An 11990-nucleotide genomic window follows, 5' to 3' on the forward strand; every position below is an offset into this window, starting at 1 on the left:
ATCGTGACAAGAGTTTCCACAGGAGCTGGTAAGGGCGAGAGATTTAATCTCATCTTGGGAATTCTGAGCAGAGACTAGGAGGATTTTAACTGACAGGTGGGAGGGGTGAAGGGTCTGGACCCAGGATACCCTGTGCGGAGGAGTGTTAGGAAACTGGGTGGGCAGGGCAGCCCTGGCACAGGTTACGTGCCAAGCTGGACATCATGAGCTTGAGTTGCTGCCGCTGGGTGCCTCACACAAGCCTGGACAAGGGTGGCAGCTGTCAAAGTGGAAGAGGATTCCTGGCTTAGCAGGTCTGCTTTCCAGGACTGACATAAATGTGAGGAGAAAAGATCGACCACACACACAGAGCAGCAACAGGAGCCCGGCAGTTCAGTGCCAGGGCCCAGGCCAGGCAGAAATGAAGGATGAAAGGAGATGCCAGAGAAGGCCTGGTGCGGGGCCTCCGTCCAACTTGCTTGTGCCGAGCGGTCAGCGCTCACCGCGGCCCAGCGGAGAGTTTGCGCTGAGGCTCAGGCTGAGGCTGAAGGGTGGCTCCGGGGCAGATAAGCAAACTCAAGGTGGGGAGTCTGGCTGGCAGGATTGGAGAACTGTGTGTCAGAGCGCCGGCTCAGGGTCCAAGAGTGGATAAGGCTCCCACTGAGAATCGGGCTGTTCTGCACCCCGAGACAGGTCATCTCCTTCCTACAATGAGGATGCTCTTGTTGGTCACACGGGCAATGTGATTTTTGAAAGCATTACTTATTTATGCATTCAAGAGCTGAGGTACAGCCCAGAGGTGTGGTGGGTGCGTGTGAGAGGATTCACCAGAGAGAGTGGGGAGCAGAACAGGCAGAGGCACTGAAATGCACTGCGAGGGGAGCCGTGGGCAGGTCAGGAGAGGCCTGCACCATGTGGGTCAGCTCCCTGGCGGGGCATTGAACTGGTGCTGCAATGGCTGTGGTCAGCTTCACAGGGCTGTGACTGTACCGTACCCTTCACCATCAGGGAGGCCCCACACAATGTAATTTTTATGAAATGTCAGTACATGAACCTACTAATCACAATGACACAGAACGGGGTTGGGAACAACTCGAGTAATTGAAACAAGTATCACAAAATCCTTAACTCAGCGATTCTTAAATAGGGGTCACTTGGCCAGCTGGGACATTTGGTAATGTCTGGAGACATTCTGGGAGGGTCACAACTCTGGGAGACACTACAAGTGAGCAGAGACTTTCCTTCCAGTGCACAGCCCCACAGCACAGGCGTGTTCTGGACGCAGCTGTCACAGAGGGTCACAGACTTTCTCTGAAAGACCTTGTCGTTTTCTTCATGCAAAGCCTCAAAGCCTCTTCCCTCTCATTTGTATATTTTTAAACTAATGCTGTCATCTGATTTCCCAGCAACAGAAGATCATAGAAGGGGGAGGGGGAGTTGGGTTGGGTGTGTGTGTGTGTGTGTCGAAGTTTCTAGAAGCAATCGCTTTAAGTCTAGCAAGTCCAAAATCTGCAGTGTAAACTGGCAGGCTGGAGACCCAGGGGCCAGAGATTATGAAGACCAGATGCAGTTATTGGAAAGCTTCCTGCTGCCTGGAGAGGCGGGTTACTTTATTCTCTTCAGGTCTTCAACGGGTTGAACGAGGACAACATAGGGCACAGCTTCCTTGAGCCAACCCAGGTGCTCCTCTCCTCCCAAAAACACTCCAAGTTGACTGCTAAACGAGCCATCTCACTGCACTGCCCTTTGTTCATTTTTCTTCCAGCGTGTCTTTTTCTTGTTGAATGATGGGGAAATCTTTATGGAGTGTGGATAGCATACGTATTGCAGATGTCCCCCCCCCAATCTGTCATGTGTCCTTTATCTTTATTTATGGCACCTTTCATGGTCAGCAGTGCTGTTGTGTCAGCTGAAATCTAGCAATCAGTCTTACCCTTTGTGGCTTCTGCTTCCCTCCCCACCTTGCTTAAGAAGTTATAAATATGTTCTTTCTGGTTTCTGTCCCTGCTGAAGCCCCAGCTGGTCTGGACCCCAGAGGCCCTGTGCTAGATTTCAGGCACCATCGTGACAAGAGTTTCCACAGGAGCTGGTAAGGCACGGCCTGGGTGCACCTTCTGCCTACATGGGGTGGGGAGCTTCTTTCGCTTCCTCCTTCCATTTCTCACAGCTGCTAACTGATTCTTTCAGTCACCCCTGCAGAGTTTTCACCTTTCCAATGTACTGTTCTGCCCGCTGAAAAGTCATACTTGCCCCAGGGTGGGGCCCTGGGTGGGAACCATTGCTCCTGGGATCTTGGATGCTAGGTAAAACAGGGTCCCCCGTTAAATGTAGATTTCAGATCAGAGATGATCTGTTTTTAGTGTAAGTATGTCCCGTGCAATACTTGAGACATAGTAAATTGAAAAATTATCCATTGTGGGGGCTTCCCTGTTGGCACAGGGGTTAAAGACAGCTCTTAAGCTCGGTCAGCCACTACAGCGTGCATTCAGTCCCCGCTGGCCAGGAAGCTGACCCACCTGGCGCGGCAGACCTCTCCTGACCTCTCCTGCTCCCCTCAGCAGTGAACTTTGTCAGTCTGCCTGTTCTTCCCACTCTGTCTCTGGTGAGTCCTCTCATCCCCGCACCTCTGGCCTGCACCCCAGTTCTTGGATGCAGAAATAAACAAATCTTAAAAAAAATATCCATTGTGAATCTGAAATTCAAATTGCACTGAGCATCTGGTATTTTTATTTGCTAAAACACACAATCCTGAAGGCTAAGGTTGGAGTGAGGACACAGCCACTCCCTTCCATCCCCCTTAGATTCCCCCTTCCTGCCTGAGTCATCTTTGGGTGAGCAATTGTTGCCCCAGTTCCTGAGGCACCAGCCCTCGTCACTGGGCACCTGACTGGTGATCTTGTGGGCTCTGGCCATCTGGGTGGGTGTGGAGGGAGCAACCAGGAGCAGGCTCGTGCCCAGGCCAGAGGCTGTGACTGGGTATTTTTGACAGAGATGCTCAATGGAATCAGTGCCCGAGTTCCCATCTGGGCATCAGCCATGAGCTTCCCCAGTGCCAGGCGGCAGTTTCCTTATATTGGTGGTGGTTTTTCATCCACTGCTATTGTTAGTGAAGTAAAGCACACAAATAAACCAGTCAAAGCTCGTACAGAGCAACACTCTTGTCCTTTCTCCATTCCTACCTCACAAGTCCACTTTCAAATGCTTTACGATTCCTTTGCATCTCTAAATCAGGATGTGAATCACCCACTGCTCTGGGCAGTGGGTGAGCACTGTCCTGCTCCCCAGTCAGCTGTGGCTGGTCTACCTGGCCTCGGGCCACATCCCTGTTCCAGCAGAAGGTGAATGACAACCTTACATCCGGCTGCGGGGCGTGGGACACCGGCCGCTAGGTAGAAGCAGGGAAGGGAAGCCGTGACCTGGCCCGGCAGGGGCCTGGGCTGGAGGGGCCTTGGGGTCCAGCTGCCCGCTGGAGTCACCTGGGTGCTTTAGCCACTGCAGAGACCCTGATGTGCAGGTCTGAGGATCCCTCCTCTGACTCAGCTCCCCCCTCCTTTTTTTTTAAGATTTATTCATGCACACAAGAATTGGGGTACAGGCCAGAGGTGCAGGGGGTGGGAGGATTCCCCAGAGACAGAGTGGGGGGGCAGAACAGACAGGTTGACTGAAATACACTGCTGAAGGGAGCAGGAGAGTGACAGGAGAGGTCTGTTGAGTGCCCTGTGGGTCAGCTCCCCGGTGGGGGATCGAACTTGTGCTGCAGTGGCTGCGGACAGCTTCATAGAGCTGCTCTTTAACACGTTGCTGACCAGGGAGGGCCCTCAGTCCCATTTATATGCAAAGAGGAACCTGCACCTTGGTGAGGAAACTCCTGTCTGGCCCCCTTCCTCTTCTGACCTGTAGTCCTTAATGTCTCGCCTCAGCGTCCAGGTCTGTGCACTGCGGACTCAGCCTGCGGGCCCTCAGCAAAGGGCCAGAGGCAGCTGGACTCAATTAAGAAAGCCCCCTCCACTGCGGTGACCCCTCCCCAAGTCCTCTCAGCTGCCCCACGTCAGCCTGAGCGATTGCCCAGACACCCCGGCCCACCCCACTCGCTCCCTCCTGGCCCTGGCCCCCAGGTCTCTCCGAAGTCTGTGTGGCTGCCCCCCCCACCCCATGGGCCTGATGTCCGAACTCCGCCCCCAGCCCATCTCAGACCCCTTTGCAGGACACCCCTCCCACTGAAAACCCCAGGATGGGAGACTCAACCCCTCAGCAATGGGGTAGTCACGGTGTAGAATGAACTTCGACTTTTCTTCACCCCGATTTGAGTCAATGTCCGCTTCCTCCAGGACACAGAGGGAGGACTCTTTCCTTGTTAAATGTCCATTTCTTATCATCTCAGAGCCATGGAGATGTGGAAAAGAACTTCCCGGTGGGAGCAGGAATGGACCCCAGTGAGTCTCCGGGGGACACAGTGGACTCCAGGATGGGCAGGAGCAGGTTCCAGAGGACAGAAGTCCGCACTGTTCTGGAAGCTGCAGAAAGAGCTGGGGTCTGAGCGACAGGAGCGTCGTTGCCTGCGAACTGAGGCCCAGAGGTGACCCTTGCCGGCTGGGTGTCTGCGGCTTATTCCTTGACCCTAGGTGACGTATTAGAGACGGAGCTGCGTGACACCCACACAGATGGCGCTCCGGAGGGTGCATGCCTCGCCTCTGCCAGGCGTGGTGGCATTCCTCAGTGGGCTCATTTCCTTCTCCCTCACCCCAGGATTGAATGGGTGGCATTTATTTAGGGCTAAAGAAGTGATTTTCCTATTAACTTTACAAAATCGGTGATTGAAAATCTGACCAACCAGGTTGGGAAAAAAGTCCAGTCAAACCCAGACAGGCGGGCATTTCTCCAAGATGCCCTCACCTTTCAAAGCACCCTGTCCCTGCCCTCGGGGGTGGGGGTGGCCCTGGGCCTGGACACTTGGGAGGGGCTAGGTCCACTAGGCAGTGTGGCCAGTGGCGGCCTCCCTGCGGACACGTGGAATGCCCTTCCCACCCTGTGCCCTTCTCAGAGCCAGAGAATCCACTGGGGGTGGCCCGGCCTCCAGTGACGGCTGCGTCATTGGTGGACTTGGGCGTTGGAAGCCAGTCCCTGCCCGGACAGTGAGGGAGGGAGCTGGCTGGACTGTGGAAGTGGAAGGCGGTTTGGGTTGTGGGCAGTGTTGACTCACTGACTGTTACAGCTGAGATATTAATGAGCACAGGGAGCTTGAAAGAAGCATCAAGGTGACGTTTTGAAGACCTGCTCTGTAGCTGCCCTCTGGAGAGGGCGTAGTATTCTCTCCATTTCACGGGTGGGGGAGGTGCTGACGGTCTTGCTCAGGCTACCAAGGGGTGGTGCGGGCTCCGCTGGGTGCTGACAGGTCAGCTCCATCCTCCCTTCCAGTGCTTCCAGCCCACCTGAGCTCCCTTCCCCAGGCAGGTTCTGGACATCAAGAAATATCTCCTCCAAGTCACTTGGACAGGCCACTTAATTCTGAGACTCAGTTTCTTCATCTGTAAAGTGGGTACGCAGCCACCCCCATGTGCCCTCTACCCAGTCATGTGAGGTTCAAATAGCTTGATGGCTATGAAAAGCCCTTGTAAACTGGCACATCAAAGACAGGAGGAATATTTTTAGGACATCAAAGGAATTCCACTGGTTAATATGATCATCTGTCTCTGAAGCACTGAGCCAGGGCATACATGAGGAAACAGCTCAGAGAGGTCAGCTCAGAGTCAGCTCAGGGTGCAGGAGAGGGGCAGAGAGGAGGCAGCTGAGTGAGGCGTAGGGAAAATAGGGTTTCCTGGCTACAAATGTGCCCCTGCTTCACACATCTCGGCTCCCTGATCTTAAGCCTCCCAACAGTCCTGGAAGGGACACAAGGCTGGAGCCATGACTCTTCCCATTTTCAAAAAGAAGACAAAGCTCCCCAACAAGTTAGTGGAGAGATCTGTATCCGATGCCTATCAGGGGACTTTAATTCTCTCTCTCAGGTTAGCGTGATCGCTGGTGCACTTGACCTCCAAAGTAGATCTTACCAATATTTACCAAGATTTACGTCACGTCAGGTTCCATACAATGCCTGCTCCCCTTCCGCTGCTGCCACAAGCCTGAGAGGGAGGTGCAGGCATTGTCGCTGCACGATGAGAGAACAGGCCCAGAGCGGCCCAGCAGGTTTTCTGGGGTCATGCTGGACTCCGGGGCTGCCCAAGGCCTGTGTCTGTCACTGTCCCAGTGTTCTTGCAACCTGAGTTAGTGTGACATCCCGGCCCACCCCCTGCCCACAGGCCTTATCATGGGGGCCTCACAATCAGTGTTTCCTGAGCCTCTACTTCTCCCTTTTTCTAGGCCACCCCAAACCCTCCCTAGCATGTGACCTGTTTCATCACCCTCACAGATGTCCTGACGCCTGCAGTTGTCTTACAGAGTCACGCACTTGTTCGTGTCTCTTGAACTAGAAAGTGAACAGGGACCTTGTCCTGGCTGTACCCCAGGGCCCTCAGCAGTGTGTGGCACACAAAGCACTTAGATTTTTTTTACAGATAAATAGAGAGAAACTCAGTGAATCAGAAACAGGCTCACGTGAGCCGTGGTCAGCAGGGACAGCTCCTGCTTGGTCTGGGTCACTGCGACTGGACCAGGACTCAGCCTGGTCACACCATGTGGCCTCTGTTCCTGTCTCTCTGAGAAGAAGCATTCGCAGGCCCCAGAGGCAGTGACCACTCGGGATAGATAGTGTCGGGGGCCGGGGGGAGTTGTTTCTGAGGTTGGTTCTGGACAGAGGCAGGTCCAAAGCCTGTTTCTGGTGATTCATGTTCTCTAATTCTCCTGCCACCTTCAGAAATGAAGTGCAGAGATAATATACTGTTTTCTTGGTTTTAAGATTTATTTTATTCATGCTGGGGTGGGCCCTCCCCTGGTGGCACAAGGGGTTAAAGTGCAGCACTGTCAAGCTGTCCACAGCCCCTGCAGCACGAGTTTAATCCCTGGCCAGGGAGCTGACCCACGGGGCGCAGCAGACCTCTCCGATCTCACCTGCTGCTCCCCTCAGCAGTTTGTTTCAGTGGATCTGTGTGTTCTGCCCACCACTCAGTATCTGGTGAATCTCCCCCCGCACACCCTCCACCACACCTCTGGCCTGTGCCCCAGTTCTTGTATGCATAAATAAATAAATCTTAAAAAAACATACCAGGCCCTCCCTGGTGGCGCAGGGGGTTAAAGCACAGCACTGAGAAGCTAAAGCCACTCCCACATGAGTTCAATTCCCGCCTGCCCTGGAGGTGACCACATGGCGTGGCAGACCTCTCCTGACCTGCCCATTGCTCCCCTCAGCAGTGTACTTTGTCGATCTGCCTGTTCTGCTCCCCACTCTGTCTCTGGTGAAGACTCTCACTGCCCCTGAACCTCTGGCCTGTATCCCAGTTCTGTATGAACAAATAAATAAATATTTTTTAAAAAATACCAAAAAAGTCAAAAATATATATATACACCATGTTTTCTATAAATCTGTTAAACGTCAGACCATAGTATAAAGGGAAAATAAAAGGGACGTCACTTATGATAACGACTTCTGTGCGTGGAAGCTCAGCCTACTCCCATCTCCTGCTGGCGGCCACTGGCCACAGAGAGCTGCTGGTGCGTCCTAGCGGGCTGTCGGCTCAGTTGCCGCGAGGCCACTGGGATGCTGTTTTCTGAAATGACCCTGTAGGAAAGTTCCAGTGAAGTCCGTCTCCCCTAGGACTGAACAGGTAGTTTGATTCCTGGACAATTCAATGTGTGTTATAACCACTCAAAACAGGTGAATAAGCGGCAGCTAGCTTCCAGGTCAAGCAATTATGAGGAGGTTTCTCATGCATGTGGTCGTCTAACAAGACAGGAGAAAGCTGAGCGGGGCGGGGAACAATCATTCCTTGCTGTGTCGAGCTGCCCTACACTGTAAGGGACAGTCGGAGACCCGGCTCGCGGGCTATCAAGCGCAGGGTCGGATCCGGTGAGCACCACGCCAGCCTCGTAATTCCGAGCGCGCCCCCTAGGGGGCGGCAGCGCGCCGGGGAGGACGACGGCCTGGCGCGGTCTCCCGTGCGGCACTTTCAAATTTGTCTGTCTTGGAGGTTGTTTCACTTCGCTATGTGGAGATCTACACCCCCACGTGCAAGTTCTGTCACGCGGCTCCCTTTCGATCGCTTTCTACTGTTATAAACGAGGCTACAAACGAAGGCTGCTTCGGCGCGTCTGTCCGCCCTGGAGCGAGCGCGCCGGAGGAAGGAGCCTGGGAGGGGTCCTGGCGCGCGCGGGTTTGGCTTCTGGAATTCTGATGGGTTTGCCCTAAACGGCCTTCCGCGAGGTAGACTAAGGCGCAGTCCCCCAGTTGAACTGGAGCAAGAACCGGGAAGCTCTGGCTGGGGTAGGAGGGCGGCGATTCTGGAAGGTCTTAGCCAGGACCCCTGCGCTCCCCGACCACGCCCAGAGTCTCCCCCCCCCGGGAACAGCGGGTATCCCGAGACTCTCCCATCCACCCCACCCATCGCGTCAGCCCGAGGGGGAAGGAGGAGACTGGAAGGTCTTTCCCTAGCCAGGGCTGATCCTCGCTTTTCTTGTTTTTAACTTTTGAAATAAAAATTTTGTGGCTTTTTCTGGTTCTATTAACAACACACGTGTATTTCAAAAGGGAAAATCACTTTCCCCACCAACTTCTAATTCTGTCAACTTTAACAAAGTAAAAATCTCAAGAATGGTGCAACGAGCACGCATCCTGGGACTCACCAGTTGTTCAGGCAGCTACTTCAGCTTGCTTCTCTTTCTAGACCTTTTGAGACTAAGTAGCAGGCCTCATAATGCGTCATTCCGCAAAATCACAGCATGGTCATCATGCTCAAGAAACTGAATGTCCATAACGCAGTAGCTCCAGTCTGGCCTCACTCAGTTTTCACCAGCGCTGTACCTCCCCACCCACATCTGCCTCTCACCCCCAGCCCCCACAAATCTCCTCCTGCCCCGATAGTTCCTTCAAAGATAGGACTTGGCTGTGGTCTCTGGGCCTGGACATTTCTTCCCAGGCTCAGTGGCCAGCCGCCGCCTCCCTCAGGGGCTCTAAGAGCTGGTTCCAGCTCCTGCACTCCTTGGTGAGGACCTGAACCCCACGGGCCTTGGGGGCTCGAGCTGCAGGAGACACTGCCCTGCTTCTGGGCATGTCCTGGACGAGTTCAGCCTCAGTTTACCTTCTGTTTCGGTAGCCACCCCCACCTATCTGTCCGCCCTTGCACATCACTGGGTTGGTTTGCTATTTTCTCTACTCGTACAGTTAAAGGAGTTTGTTTTTTCAAAGGATGGGAAAGGTGGTGATGGCCACGCGAAGATGGCCACGCGGAGCCACATGCTGCCTCCAGAAAGACCACTGCATCTGCTGTTAGTGCGAACCAGAGGTGAGTCAGCTGGGACAGTGGCCGCATCCCCCTTAGTCCTCCGGGCTTGCTTCTCTGTACTGTAGCCCCCCAGGGTTCCAGGGTTTCCTGGGGCCCCAGGGAGCTGCTGCACCCTGAAGCTGCCCTGATGGTCCTTGACCCACCTGTGGATGGTGGGTGACTTCTCCAGACTGCTGCCATCTCACTGGGCTTGGTTTTCTACACCTCAAGTACTGATAGGTGCAGAAATGCACCTTCTTTACTAGGCTCCAGGACCCTCTGGAACCCCAGAGGGTTTGTTCTCCCTCCACATGGTTCTCATAGATGTGACATCAGCGTCAAAACTATGCTATGCATCAGCAGGATAGATGACAGCAGCCTATTTTCTGACAAGGAAAGTGAGGTGTAATGACAAACCCAAAGTCCTCCTATTGCAAGGTGGGGGTGGGGAGGAATGCAAACCTCTTATTCTACTGTTGGGGAAAACTGAGGCTCAGAGATCATCAGGTTTGATTTCTGGCTGTGCTACTTAGTGGGGGTCTTGGCTCTGGGAAGTAGGGGGTGTAAGGAGTTATTATTTGTGCCTGCGTTTGGAGGAGAGGTAGGTCCAGAAACTGGTCCCACAAAGGCCCTTCCCTGAACTTCTGTGCCAGAGGTTTGGGGATGGGGGGATGATAATAATAATAATAATGACCGTAATAAACAGGGTATTCATGCCACATGCCAGACAGATCCTCACATAATTAAATAATGTGAGACAGCAGTATTGTCAGCAGCTGCTATTTTTATAAATGAGGAATCCACTAAGGTGAGAGCCCCCAGCGCTTTTGCAGGAGACTGGAGCTAGATGCTCCCTGGCGCTGTGCTCTTGAAGCGGGAACTGATGCTGCCCCTGAAGTGGGAACTGGTGCTGCCCCTACAGGCCGAAGTTCTCGTAGCTCTCTGGGATCGTGGGTGTGCGCGGGCTAGGGGTTCCCCGCTGGGAGCAGAGGGGTGGGGTGGGAGCTCCCCTGGACTCAGGCAGGGGGCTTTGAAGTACGGCTCGTCAGTGGACGCGACCGTGGTGCGATTTGGCCTGGAGGTCACAGGTTTCCTCAGGTGTAAGCCGGGAGTGTGTGGAAGAGGCTGGGCTCTCCTCCGCCCTGGGAAAGGACCTCAGTTTCCCCTCTATGCACTGGGGACAGCACTCGCGGCCGTTGGCTGGCCCCGGTAGGCATGACTTTGAAGTTGTGAAGGGTCTTGACAAGGCCTCAGCCGGCCGTCTAGAAAATAATTTTGTCTTTTCGGATCTCAGCTTAGTCCTGGGAGGAGCGTCTCTCTTGGGGCCTTTCGACCCGGGGCCACTACTCGAGTCTCTGGTTGCGCTTTCCCCGCCCCCTAATTCGGCCGTGGGGAGCCGCAAAAATATTTTCTTAGGGAAAGCTGACGGTTGGCCCTTTGGAATCCACGTGCTAATCCGGCGTGCGCCCGCGGGCGGGGCGGCTCTAGCCCGGGACGCGACCACTCCGGGCGTCTTGGGCGGGGCAACGGTGACGCCAAAGTCCCGGCCTACTCTACTTAAAGGCGCAGGCTCGCACCCCGATTTCGTTTTTTCTGTGTTAGGACAAATAATCACCACCGCTCACGTCTTAAAGGCGAAGCGCGGTGGGGTGTCGGGCGCGGCGCTGGCGCGGGAGAGAAAGGCGTCTCCCTAAAAAGCGGGTTCGGAGACGACGGCGCGCTCGCCTGTCACCCCGACAAGCAGCCTGATGGGTGGCGCGTGGTGGGGTGCTGTAGTCTAGGTACGAGCTCTTAGACTGGGAGCCTCAGTTTCACCATCTGTAAAGTGGGTTCACAAACAACCCACTTCTGAAAGTAGGGGGGCAGAAATGACGAGCCGCGAGCACCCCGCACACGAACGTCGGCCCCTGCCCTCCCGCTCCGTCCTCCCACTGCGCTGGGCGCTGCTGTCACTCTCGGGGGTCGCACGGAGGCGGGTCGGGGCCCTGGTGAGCCGGGTAGACCCCGGCGTTCGGGCTGGGGGCCAACCTTACCCCGGCCCGGCGTGCCCGACCCGGCTATAAGCCCGCTGCCCCCGCTGCCCGCACCCACGGCGCCCCGTGGATGGTCCAGTGACGCTGGAGCAGCACCCCTGGGTTGTAAAATGGGAACGCAGCTCCTTGCTGTTTGAAACGGCGAAGTCGTAACCTCCCAGGCGTCCGCCGGGTGGATGTTTGCCACTGGGTCGCCCCGCGGCTTTGCAGGGCTGATTTAACTCCCGCCGCCGCGTGGACGAGGGCGCAGAAGCGGGGGGAGTGGGTTACCCCACGCCCGTCTGGGGAGTCGGAGGGCGTCCTGGACTGCGGGCGCCGCGCTCGGCCCTGCCGGTGGGGGTTGGCGAGAACACCCTCCGGCTGTGTGGCTGCCTCCAGGCTAGACGCGACGCGGACTGCTGCGACCTCGGCGCGCCGGCCGACTGGGCGCGGGCAGCGCAGGGACCCGGGCAGCGCAGGGACCCGGCCTCCGCGGGTCCCCGGGAGGGCTGAGTGGGCGGGGCCGCTGGCACTTCGGGCTCGCGGCCAGTTGGCCCTCGGGGGCGGGGCCTCATGGCGCGGTCCC

This window comes from Condylura cristata, unplaced genomic scaffold (assembly GCF_000260355.1).
Source record: "Condylura cristata isolate star-nosed mole 26May11 unplaced genomic scaffold, ConCri1.0 scaffold00017, whole genome shotgun sequence".
In the NCBI taxonomy this organism is placed as follows: Eukaryota; Metazoa; Chordata; class Mammalia; order Eulipotyphla; family Talpidae; genus Condylura; species Condylura cristata.